This window comes from Myotis daubentonii, chromosome 13, assembly GCF_963259705.1.
Source record: "Myotis daubentonii chromosome 13, mMyoDau2.1, whole genome shotgun sequence".
In the NCBI taxonomy this organism is placed as follows: Eukaryota; Metazoa; Chordata; class Mammalia; order Chiroptera; family Vespertilionidae; genus Myotis; species Myotis daubentonii.
In genome coordinates this window covers 14,844,972-14,861,897 of record NC_081852.1, presented here as the reverse complement: position 1 = coordinate 14,861,897, position 16,926 = coordinate 14,844,972, and the positions used below count along the sequence as shown (strand labels likewise).

The 16,926-nt window shown below is 58.3% G+C and overlaps 1 protein-coding gene across 12 annotated transcripts in view; it reads left to right on the top strand.

Annotated features, from left to right (window-relative positions):
- ZMIZ1 (zinc finger MIZ-type containing 1) overlaps positions 1 to 16,926 on the top strand; it is a 218,695-nt gene that overhangs the window by 143,192 nt on the left and 58,577 nt on the right. The window contains exon 1 of one of the 12 annotated variants that reach the window (XM_059662241.1): positions 12,118 to 12,457. The exons of the other annotated variants lie outside the window; for them this stretch is intronic. The gene's annotated coding sequence lies outside the window, so the exon portion shown is untranslated. Of the gene's footprint in view, positions 1 to 12,117; positions 12,458 to 16,926 lie in introns of those variants that run through there. 12 annotated transcript variants of the gene reach the window in all.

Genomic DNA, 16,926 nt, shown 5'->3' with positions numbered 1-16,926 from the left:
TGGGGGAAGACTGGTGTGCCACCCCCGGGGGGACAGGGCTTCTGCATCTGGTTCTTCTCCCACCCCAAATGGAGAGAGAACTGTGAGAGAGGAAAAACAAGAAGAGAGGAGGACAGGCACTGCCCCTCTAGAGAGAGAGGAAGGGGGTGTGGCCTTGCAGGTGAGGGTCTGTTTCCTACAAGGCACTCTTGTCCTGGTCCATCAAGGCTGGGCTCTGGGGTCCGGGGTCTCTCCTTGTGCAGAAAAGGCTGCCTCAGCTCAGTGTCACAGACCCCCACGTGCTCACAGCCGGGAGCTGACCCAGGAGCCGTGGCATCCCGGGGGAAGGCCCTGGCTGGCTCTGGGGGATCCAGCGCCCCCAGCAGGGCAGCCTCTGTGCAGGGGACCCCCTGAGACCACAGGAGACATGTGCCCAGAACTAGCAGGGCTTCCAGTTCGGCAAGAAAACTCCAGAGGTTTTTTACATCACTGACCACCTCTTGTTTGAGACCCAGCGCTGACCAGTCCAGCTGTGACTGCCGCTGGCTCTCAGGTGGCCATGGAAGCAGGGACTTCAGTCTTGAGGACCAAGGCAGAGATAGGTGGGCCGTGCCGATGGGAGGAGGAAGGGTCCGTCTGTGGAGTCCATGGACTATATCATCTTCCTTGAATACACAGAGACCTCATGCCCTCTCGGCAGGGGAGGACTGGGGCCGAGGAGCACCTGAGTGGGGCTGGGGGTGGGGAGGGCAGGACCCGTTCAGGTGTGGAGGTAGGCCACACGGGGCTTGCATGCTGCTCCCCTGCTTTCATGCTGTGTGGCTGTAGGTCACGGACACCACCTCTCTGAGCTGTAGCTGTGCCAGGAAATGGGGCTAACCCTACCTCCCTCCTAGGGTTGTTGGTGTTGAGGATTACATGGGGTGATCCTCACTGTGCCCTGCATGGTGTGAAAACTCGGTATCCGTTTGCCACATCCAGTCGCTGAGGTGAAACCATTAGGTAGAGAAGACATCCCACCAAAACAATCAGCTGTGAGAGGAAGAAGGCTGGGTTGGGGGGGAGGATGCTCCGTGCTGGAGAGGAAGGGGAAGCGGGAGGACAGTGCCTTTGGGAGAACACCAGGCCTGTGATAAGCATAAATAGTAAGTATCGACAGTGGTATTGTTTTTATTGCAACCATTACTCTCTGGCGTGGAGGTCAGAGTGCAGGGGGCCTTTCAGGGTCACCCAGCCCAACCCCCTACTTTTATCTGAGAGGAGCTTGGCACAGAGAGAGGGGGCAGTCATCCCAGTCCCTCATTGCACCGGGATGGGGCTGGCATGATAAAACACCGCGAATACCCTTCCCAATACTACTAGTACTGGTACTCACAGGACTGCTACAGTTACTCTAATGCTACCATTATTAATACTGCCATGCTAAACTTCTAATACTCCCATTATTCTACTATTACACCTAATCAGTTAAGGAGTTAACTTGTATTGAGTCCTTAACCTGGTCCATCTTTACAAAGATATTAAGAAAAAACTGATACTCAGAGAGGTTAATTACTCGCTTAAGGCCACACAGCCAGCAAGTGGCAGGGCTAGAATTAGACCCAGGCAGCCCTGCTCCAGACCCACACACTTGGGTGCCAGGTCAGACCACGTCCCAAAAGGAGGCAGGAGGCCAGAGGCTTGACAAGCCCGAGTCCTGGATGAATGAAGGCCTAATGCATTCTGGGAGCAGAGCTGCCTTGTGAATTAGCCCAGTGGGCAACTGCCTCTGTCCTGCCTTATCTCATGAGCCCTGAAATCCCACCATTCACATGGTTTTCTTTGGATTAAAGTACTTGACCTTCTGTAAATTAGCCTTGTTCATTCGCTCACAGCGCAGTGAGGCGCAGTGAGGCCAGGTCCCAGATTTGGGCAGGCCTGGCTTCCAGCTCTGGCTCTTTGAAGCTGAGTGACCCTGGGCCTGTCCCTTTACCCCCCAACAGTGGGATCTTGTATCTGCAGCCCAGCTCAGGGCCTCAGAGTGGACCTCCTGCCCATCCACTCTGAGGGCCAGTATGTCCGGAGGGTGCGTCTGCCCTGCAGCATCACTCTAGCTCCCCTGACACTGAGGGACTCCTGGCAGAGCCCCAGGTGCAGTACTTCTTGTAGATGAGACCCTCACCCCCAAGACTCAGGCCAGAGGTGGCAGGAAACCAATTGACTGTGTCTGGAAAAGGCCCGGAAGGCACAGGGTATTCAGCCGCTCATTCAGCAAACAGGGGTGAGCACCACGGTGCCCTGGGCCTGTGCTGGGTGCTGGGCAGTGTGCGCGAGGCGGCTGTAGCCCTTGTCCTCCAGGAGCTCCAGACTGGGACTAAGTGCCCTTCGCCCGTGATGTAATCCTTGATGGGTTCTGCAAAGGCAGGTGGAGGGGACCAGGAGCCTGGGAGCTCACTCAGCACTGTCGGGAGAGGAGGGAGGGGAGTGCACCGGGTGGTGACGGATTCCTGATGATGTAATCATTGATGGCTTCTACAAAGACAGGTGGAGGGGGGGGGGGGGGGGGGAGACACGAGCCTGGGAGCTTAGAGAAGGCTTTCTTGAGGAAATGGCCTTAGCAGGAAGGCTGCAAGGAGAAAATATGCCCAGAGAGGAAGCTGGAGAAAGGCATTCCAGGCAGAAGGAACAGCATGTGCAAAGGCTCCAGGTGCAGAAGGAATGTGGGTTCATATTTCCTCTCTATGTCTCTGACTTGGTGTCCCTTGTGCAACATGCTTCCCTCTGAACCTCAGTTTCCTCACCTTTAGAATGGGAACGGTGACACCAGGGTTCCAAGCCACTTGGGGGTTAAGGGACAGGAAGGTGCTAGTTCCTGGCACTGCTTCCCTGAATGCCTACCTAGGCAACCTGGGGACTGCCTCTTGGCTCCTGCTTCCCACCACCCGAGGTCTCTGTCAGTCCTGGTTGTTCCTCAGTGCAATTAGGTAATTAGGCCAAATTCAATTACACACCACACTCCCGGGTCTGCCTGGGGCCCGAGGGGGGCATGGGCTCCCCTTGCTGAGGGGGACCAGTGTTCCCAAGGCTGCAGCTTTCTACCATGCATCCCAGAATACTGCCTGCATCCCAAATGGGGAAACTGAGGCAGTGAAGAAGCAGTACTGCTTGGCCCCAACCATAGCATCCTAAGGGCTGAGATCCCAGGGCTGATTTTTTTTTTCCTTCTTAAGAGCCCCAGTCCACAATGCTGGCCATGGCTTGCCCTGCCTTTCAATTCATCAAGGGTGTCTGGCTCCTCATCCCCTTGGAAAGGCCCCCAGATTGAGGGCGAGGGGTGGGGGCGTGGCCGGGGGGGAAGCTTCCCTGCCACCCTGGGATTTGTGGCAGTTTCCCTTCCCAGCTGAATGCTGGCACCCAGACCCTGTTCAACTATGATTGGCAGTCGGTTTCGAGGGAGAGCCTGCCTCCAGTGAAGGTGAGCAAACCAGGGATTATAAATGCCTGTAAGGAACTTGTTGGAGGCACCCAGACAGGAGCAACCCAGGTTGAGGGTTGCAAAAGGTCCCTTCCAGAAACTATGCATGAGACTTCCAGGGCCTTGAATGCCTAAGGAACTCAAACTTGAATTTGAAACTTGATTCTGAGAGTACTGGGGAGCCATGGATGGTTTTAGACAAGGGAGTGACATGATCAGATTTGTCTTTTAGAAAGGCTCAGCAGGTAGAGGAGGAACCTAGGGGTCAGAGGCCAGGAAAACCGTTTGGAGGCTATTCCAGGGGTCCAGACAAGAGACTGCTGGGATGGAATTGTGCCCTGTGGAGAGGGAAAGGATTCCTATTGTCCATGTCATGCTCAGGCCACTCACAGGCTGGGCCTTGAAGAACACTTGGTTACGCGGAATCGTTCTCGAGTTATTGCTTCTGAAGATGGTGCACAGCACCTTTTGGGGGGGGGAAGTCTTAACTTTGCATTCACTTAACTCGAAAATCAAAGTGGTTTCATGGGGTGTTTATTTCTAATCACAAAAATAACACATACTCCTTGTAAACAATTAAGAAAATTATGAAGAAAGTAAAGAATAGCTGAAATCCCACTATCATGGGATAACTTGGTGAATAACCATTATTCAACAAATATTTGTTGAGTCCCTACTATGTGCTGGGTACAGAGCCACCGAGGATATAGCAGTGATCAAAACAGACAAAATCCCTGCCACTTATGGAATTCATAGTGCACCAAAAATTATATGCCTACAGATGCCAGTAAATGGACAAGAATGGGAGCATAATGGGCCCTCTATTTTGGAACTGGCTTCTTTGCCTTAAGAGGACTACATGTGTTGTAGGCATCTTGTCTGTCCTGCTCTGGTCTCTATAGGAAATCAGTGGTGGTCAGCGCAGTAGTGACACTTCTTGGGGCTTTCTCAGCCGGACTTGGGGAGACCAGTGCCCTCAGCAGCAATTGAGATCCAGCACCTGCACTAGATGTCGTCACTGGGGGGTGGGGAGGGTGGCTATAGCCCAGAGAGACACCGTGACCTGCTCTTGGTCACACAACCAGCCCCCAAGTCTCTCTCCCAGGCAGAGTCTATCTCAGTTGGGCACTTGGCGTCAGGCAGAGGAGTGTGCTGTTCCCACCTGCCAAGTTCAGCTCTGCAGATCCTGATTGCAACATCAGGCCTCCCACTCCTTGCCCTGCCCTGGCGGCCACTTTGGATTTTCCCCAGACAGACATTCCTACATGGCCTGTCTGCTCAAGTCCAAAGCCCCAGGGAGTGGGGGACACCTGGGACCACACTGGGGCGTAAAGGAAGCCACTGGATCTCTGGGCTGCCATGGGCTGGGAGCGAGCAGGCTGGGAGCGAGCAGGCATCTCTCTGTCAAGAGAGGAGGGAGGGGAGTGCCCCTGGTGATGTCGGGTTCCTGATGAGCTGTAATGGGCTTGGGACGTTTGTACGGCTTCTATCTACTGCTGCCCAGAACATACTGAGGTGCTTCGGCGTGCTTCTCCACCACCCTTCCTCTGCTCGTACCAACCGTAGCACCCCAAAGCAAGTAGAGGCCCCGTAGGGGAAAGTGCTGGACACAACAGGCCCTGCAAGACTGGGGGCACAGTGGGGTCAGATGCTGGGCTCCAGCAGCCACTCGACCCCAGTGTGGCCCGAGCCTGCACTCAGCTCTGGGTCAGACTGTGTGTGTGGCCTTAAATCCTCCCTCCCTCCATCCCCCGCCCCCCTCCCCGCTCCCTGCTGAGCCCCGTTTCTCCCTCTGCAAAGTGGACGCCATCCTCCTGGGCCTGCGCGAGCCTTTGTCTGGGGAGAATCAGGAGTGGAATCCTGCTGCCCCAGCCCAGACGGGAGGTGTGCTGCACAGCCAGGCAGTGAGACAGACAAACAGACAGCTTCAACAGGAGAGGAAATTGCCTTTCCAACTGCAGGGAGCTTATGTCAGTCCAACCCCGGGGCCATCCGGAAGCCCCTGTCAAAGCTGAGTCCTGGAAGAGCAATAAAACCCCAGGACTGCTGAGGCATGGACATTCGAGCTGCCTCGCTGTCCCTGGCCTTCAAAGGCGACTGCAGAAATCAATGGGGAAAGATTCATTAGAGGCCTGGGTGTTGCGCTCCCACCACCTCCGGCAGCCCCTTTGTTAGCCGGCCTGAGCTTCCTGTCTGAGCAGGCTGCCTCCACTGAGAAACAGCCGTGTTCTTCCACACAGCGGGCTGGGGACCTGGGCGGGCAGGGGAGGCAGGGCTCACAGACCCTGCTGCTCACTCATTCGTTCCTGACCCCCTCACTCATTCAGGCAGCAAATAGCACACATCTGCTTGGCACATTCCAGGTGCTGTCGAAATAATCTGTACAGAAGGGACAAAAGTCACCGTCGACAGGGAGCTTGCCTTCTGGAAGGGAGACAGAGGGAACGAGAGGAGTAATTCACATACGCCAGTCACAAGTGTGCAGGGAGAGCCAAGTCAGGGACGAGTGCAGCAGGGTGGGCCAGTGTGGCTGAGGAGGGCTTCCCCAAGAAGGGGTCACCTAGCAAAAGCCTGCAGGAGGCAGGAGGAGCCTGGGACCAGAGAAGAGCTGCCGGGCAAACCCCTGAGGGTGCATCTGGGGCAGCGGCAGCCAGAGGGACAGCAAGGCGGGAGCAGAGTAACTGGGGGGAGGAAACGAGGTCAGGGGAGTGAGGGCCCGGTCACCGGGGTCTTGTGGGCCATAAGTACTCGCGTTTTGCACTGAGCGAGCCGGAGTCGCTGGAGGAAGGGATAGGAGCCGAGAATGATGTTCTGCAACTTCCGTGTCACAGCGTCACCGTGGGTATTCATTGCTGGTGCTGCCGTGACAAAGACTCACAGACCTTAAACCACAGAAACATACGTCTCACAGTTCTGGGGGCCAGACATCCAAGGTCAGGGTGTGGTATTGGCCCGGCCATGCCCCCTCTGACAGCTGTAGGAAGGGTCTGTTCCAGGCCCCTTTTCTAGCTTCTGCTGTCCCTGACATGTGGCTCCTCACGCGACATTCTCCCTGTGTGCATGTCTCTCTCTCTCTCTCTCTCTCTCTCTCTCTCTCTCTCTCCAAGTTTCTGCTTTTTATAAGTCCACCAGTCATATGGGATCAAGGGCCACTCCAACGGCCTCATCCTATTTCCAAATAATGTCACGGTCACAGGACTTCAACATCTTTGGGGGACACAGTTCCACCCACAACAGCACGCTCCCAACCGCTGGAGAATCATCACTGTTACCTCCTTTCGTCCTCCCTAGGACCTGCTGCTAGGTGTCCTCGCTCCCATGTTACAGACGAGGAGGCGGAGCCCCGGGAAGCCTGAGTGACTTGTCCAGGGCACCAGCTGGTCAGCACTTGTTTCCTGAGTCTCGGCCTCCAAACCCGTCCCTTCCCTCCACAGCTCGTTCATAGGGGACATGGACAGTTCCTTCCTGATCCACTCTAGCCCGTTTGCTGGCTTCTCTGCCCACATGACATCCCGGTGGCTGAGGGGCTGCGGGCACCCCAGTGGCACGGGCAGACACCCTTGGGGGTGGCCACCTTCCCAGCTGAGCACGTAGCGAGGCGGCAGCTCTTGGAGAGTGAAGCCACCTCTGGCCATTTTGTACCTGGTTCCTGGGTTCCCTCCCCCGTCCTCTCTCCTTCGGCCTGGCAGGAGGCTTTCCTGGGCCCCCACTCACCTCGCAATTGTAGGGCTTCTCAGAGGTGCGGAAAGGAGGTGTGGGGCAGGGGTGAGTTCTGTTTTCTTAATGAAATGATGATAAGATCTGGGCAGAAGACAAATGCAGACTTCGGGAATGCAGGCTGAGCTTAGGATGAGGGCCCGGTAGTGGGTCAATCCAGGATAGGGGAGGGGTGCAGTGGCAAGGCGGACCCAGGAGGGTCTCCTCTACCGTGTCCCCCAGCCCACCTCAGGTGGCGTCCCAGCCACCCCCAAATGCCAGGTGGTTACTAAACACAAAAGAAGCACAAGGAAAGGAATTTTTTCAGGACATGCAATGTGTGCTGGAAAGGATGTAAAATGACTCAGGGACGCCACTGTCAGCACAGCCCTGTGTGGCTGTGTCGGCCTCTCTGCCCTGGGCCCGGAGCCCATCTTGGAAATGGAGTGCGATGGTTACCGGTGCACTTGCAGTCCGATTGCTGGGTAGCGTAAATCCTGCAGCGGGTGGTCTAAACCTCTCTGTGCCTCGATGTTGTTGTCTCTAGGGTAGAAACAATAATCACACCTTATCAGAGAGGCTTGTTGGTGAGGACGGCGTGTTGATACTTAGAAAGTGCCTGGACCCGAGCCTGGCAACCAGCGAGCACTCTGTCGCCGTGGGTTCTGTGTTATTCTGGACCCAGCAGAGGCCTGGATCCGGCTTCGGGCCCAGCTCTGTGTCCCAAGTAGGAGTGTGCCCCCCTGCTGTCCCAGTGTGTGGGCAGGGTTCTGAGGCCTGGGGGGACACCTGCCTTGGCCAGGAGCTGAACCTCAACTGTGCCTGGACAGGCAGAATTGAAGAGGTTGACCAGGGCGGTGGAAGGAAAAGGGCAGAGGGAACAGCATTATCAAAAGACACAGGAGTTTGTGCCCGGCCCCTCAGAGGTGAGAGGACAGAATCCCCAGAAAAAGGTCCCTGGAAGCGGCGCCCGAGTCAGCACCCAGGGCCGCTGCCTGAGCTGTCGGGGAGACGCACTCAGGGGCCTGTGTGTGTCCTTTTACCCACTCCGGCCCTGTGCTCCCTGCCATGCATTTTGAAAAGGACCAATTGTCTGAAGGTGGATGGCCCAGGACCTGAGCTCATGCCTGTCACACTCACCCGCAGACCTGCCCAGGGCCTTCCTGTCTACCTCCCGCTCCCTGTGAGTGCTTGAGCCTTGTTGAGACTGAATGAGCAAGGCCTGAACCAGGAAGGCCGAGTGCCCCAAGGGCCACCTCTTGGTCCTCAGTCTCAGGGGAGGGAGCTTGGCTTTCCTGTGCCCCTAGGCCTCCCGGAAAGCTCTGCACTGGGGCGACCCAGCCCTGAGCCACTTTCCACCCCAGGGTGACCTACATCCTAGGTGGCTTTACCCTTTTTCTCCTTACTGGCCTGCACAGCTGGTTCAGGGTCTGGGAGCCCCATCCCTCTGTAGGTGGGCTGGCATCCTAGAGGGGGCTTCTCCCACACCCGACCCAACCCAACCGGAGCAGCCCCCTCCCTCCATGGCCTGGTGGGTCCTGTGGAGGTGGGTTCCACGTGACAGGCTAACCCAGCTGGGGCAGCATCCTCCCTCCACCCTTCTCCCTTCCTGGCTGCAGAGCTGTGATTTATTGGCCGCCCCTCCTCGACAGGGCTCACAGCAGGAGGAGTTCAAACACGCGCAAGAAAAGCCACCCGCTATTGATCCCGAGTCATGCTTCTCGAGCGCTCTGGGGCATTCATCAAGGAGCCAGGGCCCCGGGGCGCAGCTCTCCCTTTTTTCTTCCTTTCTTCTGCCTCCCAAGTCATTCCCCGGGCTGGGCCCCCCTCGCTGAGGTCACTCGGAGAGCTCACAGAGCGACTGAGCGCTGAGGTGGAGCTCCTTTGTCTGAGCCCCTTTCCTGTAGATCCTTATCAAGGCAGGCGCCCAGGGGGTGGGACGGCCCACTCTGGGCCCCAGGCTTTTGAGCAAACCTTTGGAAGTTAGAAAAGTGGAGTTGGAATGTGAAGTTAGTAGGGAGAAGCCTTTCTGAAGCAGGAACTGGTGGGAGTACCCGGATTTCCTTAGGCTGGGAAGTGTGGTATTGAGGAGAGCTTGCTACCAATTGGGCAGGAGAGGTGCCTGAGTGGGGCCCTGAGCCAACCTTGAAATTAGCATTTGAAAACCCTAGCTTTGGCTGGTGAATGCAAGCTTGAAAATATTTTGTTTTCCTAATTACTTGGGGGAGGGGGGTTCTTACCTGGAGAAAGTACAAAACTGTAGGTCCCAGGCCAGAGAAGCTTAAATGTTAGCATATCGATGCTCTTCTACACCACCCTAGGGCTTTTCCCTGAGTGGGTCCCTGGAAGGTGGGGGAGGGGGACTGTTGGGGCCATCTGTTTCCCAGGCAGTGCCTCCAGGTGTGTCCCTCTGTTATAAACCTCTGCTCAATTCCAGGAACCAATTGTAGCTCAACCTATAGGAGCGGCTTTCTGAACTAAGTGCCTGGGGCTGGCCGCATAGCACCAACACATACTGGGTATTTGAAGGATGACCCTGCGAGTTCCAAACCTCAGGTCCTTGGTGGCTCAGAACTATCATCGCACAGAACTTCTAGGGAGGGCGGTTCCAGGCGGAAAGTGACCTACTTGCTTAGTTAGGCCTTGGCTGTTTGGATTCTGTATGCAACCCTGACATGAGGTTGAAACCAAATGTTAGAAACCGGGACCGAGACACCCATCTCAGTGTTTCTTCTGAAAGACGGGCCACATTGTCATCCCGGCTGTTTCTGGGTGTCTCGGCCGAGCACTGGGCTTTGGAGTATGTTGTCCTGAGGGTCTGCAATGGGCACTGGGCCAACTAAAGAAAGAGGAGAGTTCTCGCTGCCCATAGGGCTTTTCCCTCTGGGACCCCAAACCCCGGGGGGGCTGCTTGGGATGGGCAGGACCCTAATGAATGTCTCAGCAAATAAAGGATTGTCCGAAAGGAAGCCTTTCTAACCCACGATGCGGGAAGTCCTTAGAGGAGGTGAGATGAGCAAAGGTGGGATCTGTGCTGGCCAGAGAAGTTAGTCATTTTCCCCTGGAGGCCCTGAGCTTGGCCCCCAGGAAGGGGACGCCAATTAATCTCTCCTGTAGGGAGCTAGTTCTTGTCCAAAAGGCAGAGTGTTATAAAGTCTGAATTAGTCCATTTAACCATCTCCTCTCAGGGGAAACCCCCATGACAAATGCCAACCCCTCAAGTATCAGTGGGTGGGATTAGAGCCTGCTAACTGTTTATGTCAAACGAGGAGCAAGAAATAATTTTTGGGTAAGTGATTTGTCTCCTCCACTTCCAGGGTGGGCAGTGGGACCCACCGGAAGGTTTAGGGGGCAGCCAGAGGCTCAGACTGAAAAGGGGTGGGAGGGGGGTGGTAATCCTGGAACGAAGTCGGAGATGCAATGGCAAAGGCTGGTGAGCCTGATCTATTTCCTGAGATGGTGGGGAGAGCAGTGCAGGGCACTCCAACAGAGATTTTAAGGACGGCTCTGGCTACCTTTACTGATGAATGATGGCGCCCCGCTTACCTTCCTAATTGTTTGGGGCAGTTAGGTCACCATTCAAGAAACTTTCACTGGCGGGTGGGCGGGGCCGGGGGAGAGGGCTATAAAATCGCTTCTCCCCGGGGCCTAGGGGATGATAGTGCTGGGAAGTGCCCACCAAAGAGGGAGGGGCGAAGAGCCCTTTGGGGTAGGGCAGCGGGTGGGCTTCCAGGGGTGTCTGCGGTGCGGAGGGGAACACCTGGGGTAAGCTCAGCTCAGTTCCAGGAGCTTCTGCGACAGACAGGCTGGAAGGAAGAGGCCACGGCCACCACAGGATGCAAAGTCAGGAAGGCAGTAGCTCCCGGGGAAGGGCGGGGCCTCAGGCAGCTGCGGCCCCCGGCTTCCCTATCGCCGCTGGCTGCAGGGCACAGGAACTCCCCGAAGTCGAGGAACTCGAGTGTACGTGCGCCCGCTCATCCAGCCCCGGGCTCCACACTCGGGGAACCCCAGGGTGGCAGGGGCCCCTGTGCCTGGGAAGATGCCATGCTGCCTGCCTCCTCCTCCCCAACCCGTCCCGAAAATCCTTTAAGTCGACGTCGCAATCCGGATCGCCCAGTCGTGCCCGCCTCCTCCCCTCCCCCGGGCCGCGGCCGCCTCTAGGCCAACTCCCTCCTCCGCCTTCACCACGCGGGGTACCCTCATTAGCATGACCACTTGGGATGATTCGCTGCGGGGGGGAGGGGGGAGTGGAGAGGCGGGAGACACCCGAAGTCATCCCCCCTACCGGTGGCCCCCTCGGGGCGACAGCGCTCCGGGAGCCCCACTTGCACTAGCGTCGCTTCCAATTAATTGCCTAGGCGGAGGGGGGTGGGGTGGGGGGAAGGGACCTGGCCGCCGCCCCCGCCCGGAGGCAGGAGCGCCGCTGGTCGGGCGGTGCGTTCGCTCCGCGGCGGCGTGCACCAGCACCACCCCTGCGTGCAAGTTTGAAATGTGAGCTGCCTCCGATTCATACTCGCTCGTGCTCCCTCGCAGCAAAGTGGCTGGGCTGGCCGTCTGCGCGCGAGTGAGTGCGGGCCGCGGGCTGGGGGCGGGGGTGTGGGCGGCGAGGCTCGCGGGGCGGGTAAGGCGCGCGCGAGCCGAGGTTCCCTGGAGACACCGAGACAGGTCTGCTAGCCTTTCATCTTCCTCCCGCGCTCCTCCTCCCTCCCTTTCCCCCTCCCCGCCGCGGCGCGCGCGACCTCCCCCCTAGTCCTCCAGCCCCACGCGGGCGCACGCAGGGTGGGTGGTCGCGCCGGCGGGGTCCGGGCGCTGGGCGCCGGCCGTGGGAAGTTTCGCTGGCGCGCCCCGTTCGCCCCCGCCTCCCGCGCGCCCCCGGCCCATCCCCGTCCCCGGAGGGCTGTCGCTTGCGCCCGGGCGCGCGGCTGGCTGCCTCCTCGGCGGCGGCGGCCCCATTAGCGGAGCCTCCGCCTGTGATTGGCTTCGCCCGGGAAGCTGGAGACGGGCGATGAATAATTGATGTGTGCGGTGCGGTAGCCGGACGGCGGCGGCGGTGGCGGTGGCGGGCAGCAGCGAGCGGGAGCGCGGGAGCCGGAGCGCCCTCGGAGCGGGCTGCGCCGAGCAAGCGGGCGCCGCAGCTGCCGGGGCCCCCGCGTCGCCGCCGCCGCCGCCCGGGCGCGGAGCGGGGATGCAGGCGGCGCCCGCTGCCTGCGTGCAGCCTTTGTTCGGCGCCGGCTGAAACCTGCCCAGAGTCGCTCGCTGCGGCCGGGGCGGCGGGGCCCCAGCCCACCGCGGGCGCCAGGGCGGGACCGCGGCCGGTGCAACTTCCAGGTAAGTGTATGGCTGAAGGGGTCGGCGCCGGGTCGCCCGCGGGCCGGGCTCCCTCCGGGAGCCGGGGTGAGTGTGCGTGCCTGTGTGTGACAGAGAGGGCCGGTGCATTGTGGGTAGCGCCGTGTGCTGCATGGTGTCAGCCCGAGGCTTGGCCGCGAGAGTGGCACCGGCGTGTACCGGGCCGTTTTGTGTGCCCACAGAAGGGGTCCTCATTTCTCCCCGGGGCCAGGGGCTCCCCCGAACCCTCTCCCCGAAGGTGAAGTGTTGGCTCTCCAGCAGACATTTTACAAGGCTCAGTCCTCAATAGGCTCCTATTGCAAAAAGAATGGCCAGGAAGCCTTCCGCGGAGGCAGCGGCCAAGGGTCCTTAACTTCAAGCTGCTCCTTTGTCAGGGTGCTGCCCTAATGCTGAAAGCCTCCAGAGCCCCCCGCCGTGGCTGGTGATGCCACCGTTTCCGCAGGGCTCTCTTGGGGTGGGGGGGGAGGTAGGTGCAAAACAGACTTCTGACAAGTGTTTGCTAGGGAGGTCGGCTGGAGGAGGCAAGAGAAAGGTTTGCACTGGAGAGCAGGAAGGGGCCTTTCTGGGGCGCCTGACACCAGCCTGTAAAGATCTTTAAGACCTTACAGTAGGTTTCTCAGATCACTGCCCTGGGGCTAAAAGGAGGTTTGAGCCAGTGGTTTTGGTGTTTGGATCTTATAAGTCTTGTTACCCATGGCGCTAGTTAGGTCCCAGTTCCTGGATCCAACTGGAAACCAGGTTGGGTGAGACCAGAAGAGGGCAGGGATCTGACTTTCCCTGCCCTAACCCTTTGCACCAGTGCAGGTAGATGGCACTCCTTAGATGGGCTTCAGGAGACTTTCATTCTCAGGGTGGGGGCCCGGGTCCCCTGCCCTTGATTATTAGGCCAAACTGCCAGATGGGCACTGGGCATGGCTGTGCCTTCTTCAGCAGGAAGGTTTTGTGGGGCAGCTGGTAAGCAGTTGGTGCCAGAGTGCTTCTTAAAGGCCTATCCTTGAGAGTGGGCTACAGTGGGCCAGAAATCTGGCTGGGAAGTGCTGGAGAGGGCAAGGTGGTACTATCCTGAAATCAGGGTGACCCAGGTGGTGTATGGGGACTTAAGCCCCTCTCCAGTTCTGGGGCTCTGCACGTGAAACCCCTCTCCCATCCAATACAGGGCCAAAGGCCCTGTCCCACTGTGTGTTGGGGGCTTTAGAAGGGGGGGGGGGACAGTGAGTCTTGAGATCCATGTGGCTACTAATACACCTCTTCCCTTTTCTTATTTAGTAGCCAGGCAGTGACTACCCCGAACTAGTTGGATTCAAGTCCCCTCCTGAGCTATTTTTACCCTGAACTTCCTTAGTGAGAAACCACCGAACAGCAATGCTTTGGTGAGAATCTGGGTCTCTACCGGAAGCAGCAGCCAGCACTGAGTTTGATACTTGCTTCCTAATGCCCCTTCACCTATCTCTTCTTGCCTCTTAGTTCTCACCACAGTCTGTGCACTTAGGACTTGCCTCCCCCCCCCCTGCCCACCCCACCCCCGTTTCAATTGGGAAACTGATGGGTCTGAGGTCAACCACCCAGTAGGGGATGGAGGAGCCAGTTATCACTGGGACTGGAGCAAGGCCTTGACTGTGAGCTCCATGAAGGCAGGGGCCATGTGTCACTCATCACTGTCTCCCCCAGTGCCAATCACAGTGCCCGGCAAGTGGTGGATGCTCGATGACTGCTGAGTGACGGAATGAGGGGACAGCTGGTCCAGGGCTGTTTTCCCTACTGGAGTGGGAGGCACTGGAGGGATTGAAAGAGCACTTCTGGATTGAAGTCGGTGTTTGCTGAGAACTAAGAGCCGGGCCATGCTTAGTCCCTGGGCTCTCTGAGATGAGCCCCCAGTCTGGTGTCGGCCAGTCAGCCTGAGAGGCGCTCCCACAGATGGTCAGCCCGAGTCCCGCCTGGGAGCTTCCTGGTGGCTCTTCCTGGGTCACGCCTCAGAGGAAGGATGAGGGAGCTGCACCTGGAACTCTGCAGCCAGGATGGTCGTCACTCGCCACATCTCAGATGTTCAGCAGCCGCACGTGGCTGGTGGCTGTCACCCTAGGGCTCAGATTAGAGCATGTTCCACTGTGGCAGAAAGTTCCTCTGAACCGCTTTGGCCTAGAAGGACGGAGATTTAGGACAGAAGTGAGCTGAGGACACTAGTCCAAGAGCCCACAGGTGTGGCCGTGCAGGGTGAGTCCGTTTGATAAAGGCGCCTTCCATTTTCTTAGCACTTTATTTTGACAGCCTCCCAGTGAGGGGATACGGATAAGCCAGCTGCTCCCATTTAGCCCAGGAGAAAGCTGAGGCTCTGTTTTGCCCAAGGTCACCCAGGAAGTGGCATGAGCTCCAGCTCTCCGACTCCTCTGCCAGGGCTCCGCCACCCAGCTGAGGTCAGCCAGGGGGCAAGGGTAGGCAGCCGTCCCAGGAACAGCCTCAGACCTCCCTCAGGACTGTTGTGGTGCCTGGTAGGCGTCAGGCTTTGTGAACTCACCCATCGATCGGGCGGGAGAGCCAGCTCAGCTCCAGGTCCGGGAACAGAGAGTTCTGAGCTGGCAGAGCTGGAAGGAGAGGGAGCGAGGCTCCGGGCGAGGGAGGTGTTTACCTGATCAACACGGTCCTGAGGGAGAGACTGGCTCTTCCCCACGGGGAAGGACTGTCAGTGGGCCTGTGGCCAGGTTCGCTAGCCCCTCCCCAGAGAAGGTGCACAGGCCCCAGCCCTGGGGTAGGAGAATTTGGGGACATTTGCTCCCACCCTGCCAGGGCGTGCTGCCCCTCATGCCATGGGCCATGACTGTGCCACGCTCCCCAGAAGCCGCAGCTGCGGGAGCAAAGTCTCCGGGGCCGGCAGAGAAGCAGCAGCCCACGAGGGAGCCTGCTCAGGGAAAAACAAGGCCCCTTCCCCAATCCACTTCCAGCTCCCCAGGGAGCGCCTGGCCACTCACCGCAGCCAGGGAAGGACAGGCAGCCCCTGCCCGGGTGGGCGAAGGGCCTTCCTGCCCAAGGTCACACGCAGCGCAGTGTGCATGAAGCTAAGGCCCTCGCGGTGCACTGTAAATCCCACTTTCCAGTCTGCCATTTTGAACTTGAGACTTAGATGAGGAATAAGTGCTTTGCTTCAGTTTCCTGCTCCGACCCTCAGGTGAGGTCACTTGCTCTGGCCTTGTCCTTGTGTCCTGAGGTGCCCACCTCTGCCCAGCATCAGGCTCACTGCAGCTTGTAGCTCTCCATGCCCCTGAGCTGACTGGAGGGGAGGTCTGACTGGGGGTGGCTCCTGGCCAGGGGTCCCAGCACACCGGAAGGTGGGTCTTCAAGGCCCATCCAGCGGAGCTTGAGGGATAAGGGGACCTTTGGGGACACTCCCAGCTTTCCAGGCTTGAGTGTGGTAGGGGGAGTGTTCAAGGCTCCTGCTCACTGTGCTTTTCCCAGGAGTCAGGATTCCACCCCCACCCCCTCCGCTGGGGATGCCCACAGCACTCTTGTTCCCCAGAGTCTGTCTGATTTGTCCTGTGTGCCCTTCAAAACTGACTGACCTCTGCCGCCCAGAGCATTGGGCTGGGCCTGCCGGGCACTCTGCTATCCTCCTGCCTGAGCAGGTTTAGGAAGTAGGCCCTTACCTCCCTCTCAATAGCCCCAGCCATGGCACCCACTCGAGCTTGGAGCTAGCTGCAGGGGCCTCTCCAAGCTCTCACAACTCTGCTGGGTTCTCCCACTGCCCCCACCCACCGTGGGGCCAGGCCAGGCCTTCTGAGTGACCAGCCTGGGGCAGTAGTGGGTACTTCGTGCATGCGTGTTGATTAGGGGCTTTAGCCAGGACACCCACATCCCAGGAGGCCAAGGCTCCCAGTCACATTGGCGGATTGGTAGTTCCGGGGTAAGGCTTTGGGCTTTGGTTTTACAAAGTTTGCCCAGATAATTCCCACACTCTTCGTGGAAACATGGCTGTTGGGGCCTAGCCCTCAAGTGATCATGTCTGTGATCTGGTGTCAAATTAGTGTGTGACCTTTGGCAAGTCACTTCCCCTTTGGGAGCCTCTGTTCTCATCTCTGTACTGAGAACGTTGCTGTGTTCTCATCTGTAAAAGGGAAGACTGCACTCCAGAGTCCAACTACTCATCTTATGCTAGAGAGTGTGCGTGTGTGTGTGCGCGCGCACGCGCGCGCTTGGGGGGTGGGGAGGACAAGAGGCAGGAACCGAGTCTGAGGACTCAGTGGGAATATTGGTGCAGCCGGGCAAGGAGAACTGAATGAGCAGAGGCCAGGCTCCACACCCTAAGAGCTGTAGAAAGAAGAGGGGGCAATGGTGACCTTGGGGCTGGAGTGGCCTACTCTTCCAGGCCTCAGAGGGAGCTGCACCTGGAACTCTGCAGTCAGGATGGTAGTCACTCGCCACATCTCAAATGTTCAGCAGCCACATGTGGCTGGTGGCTGTCA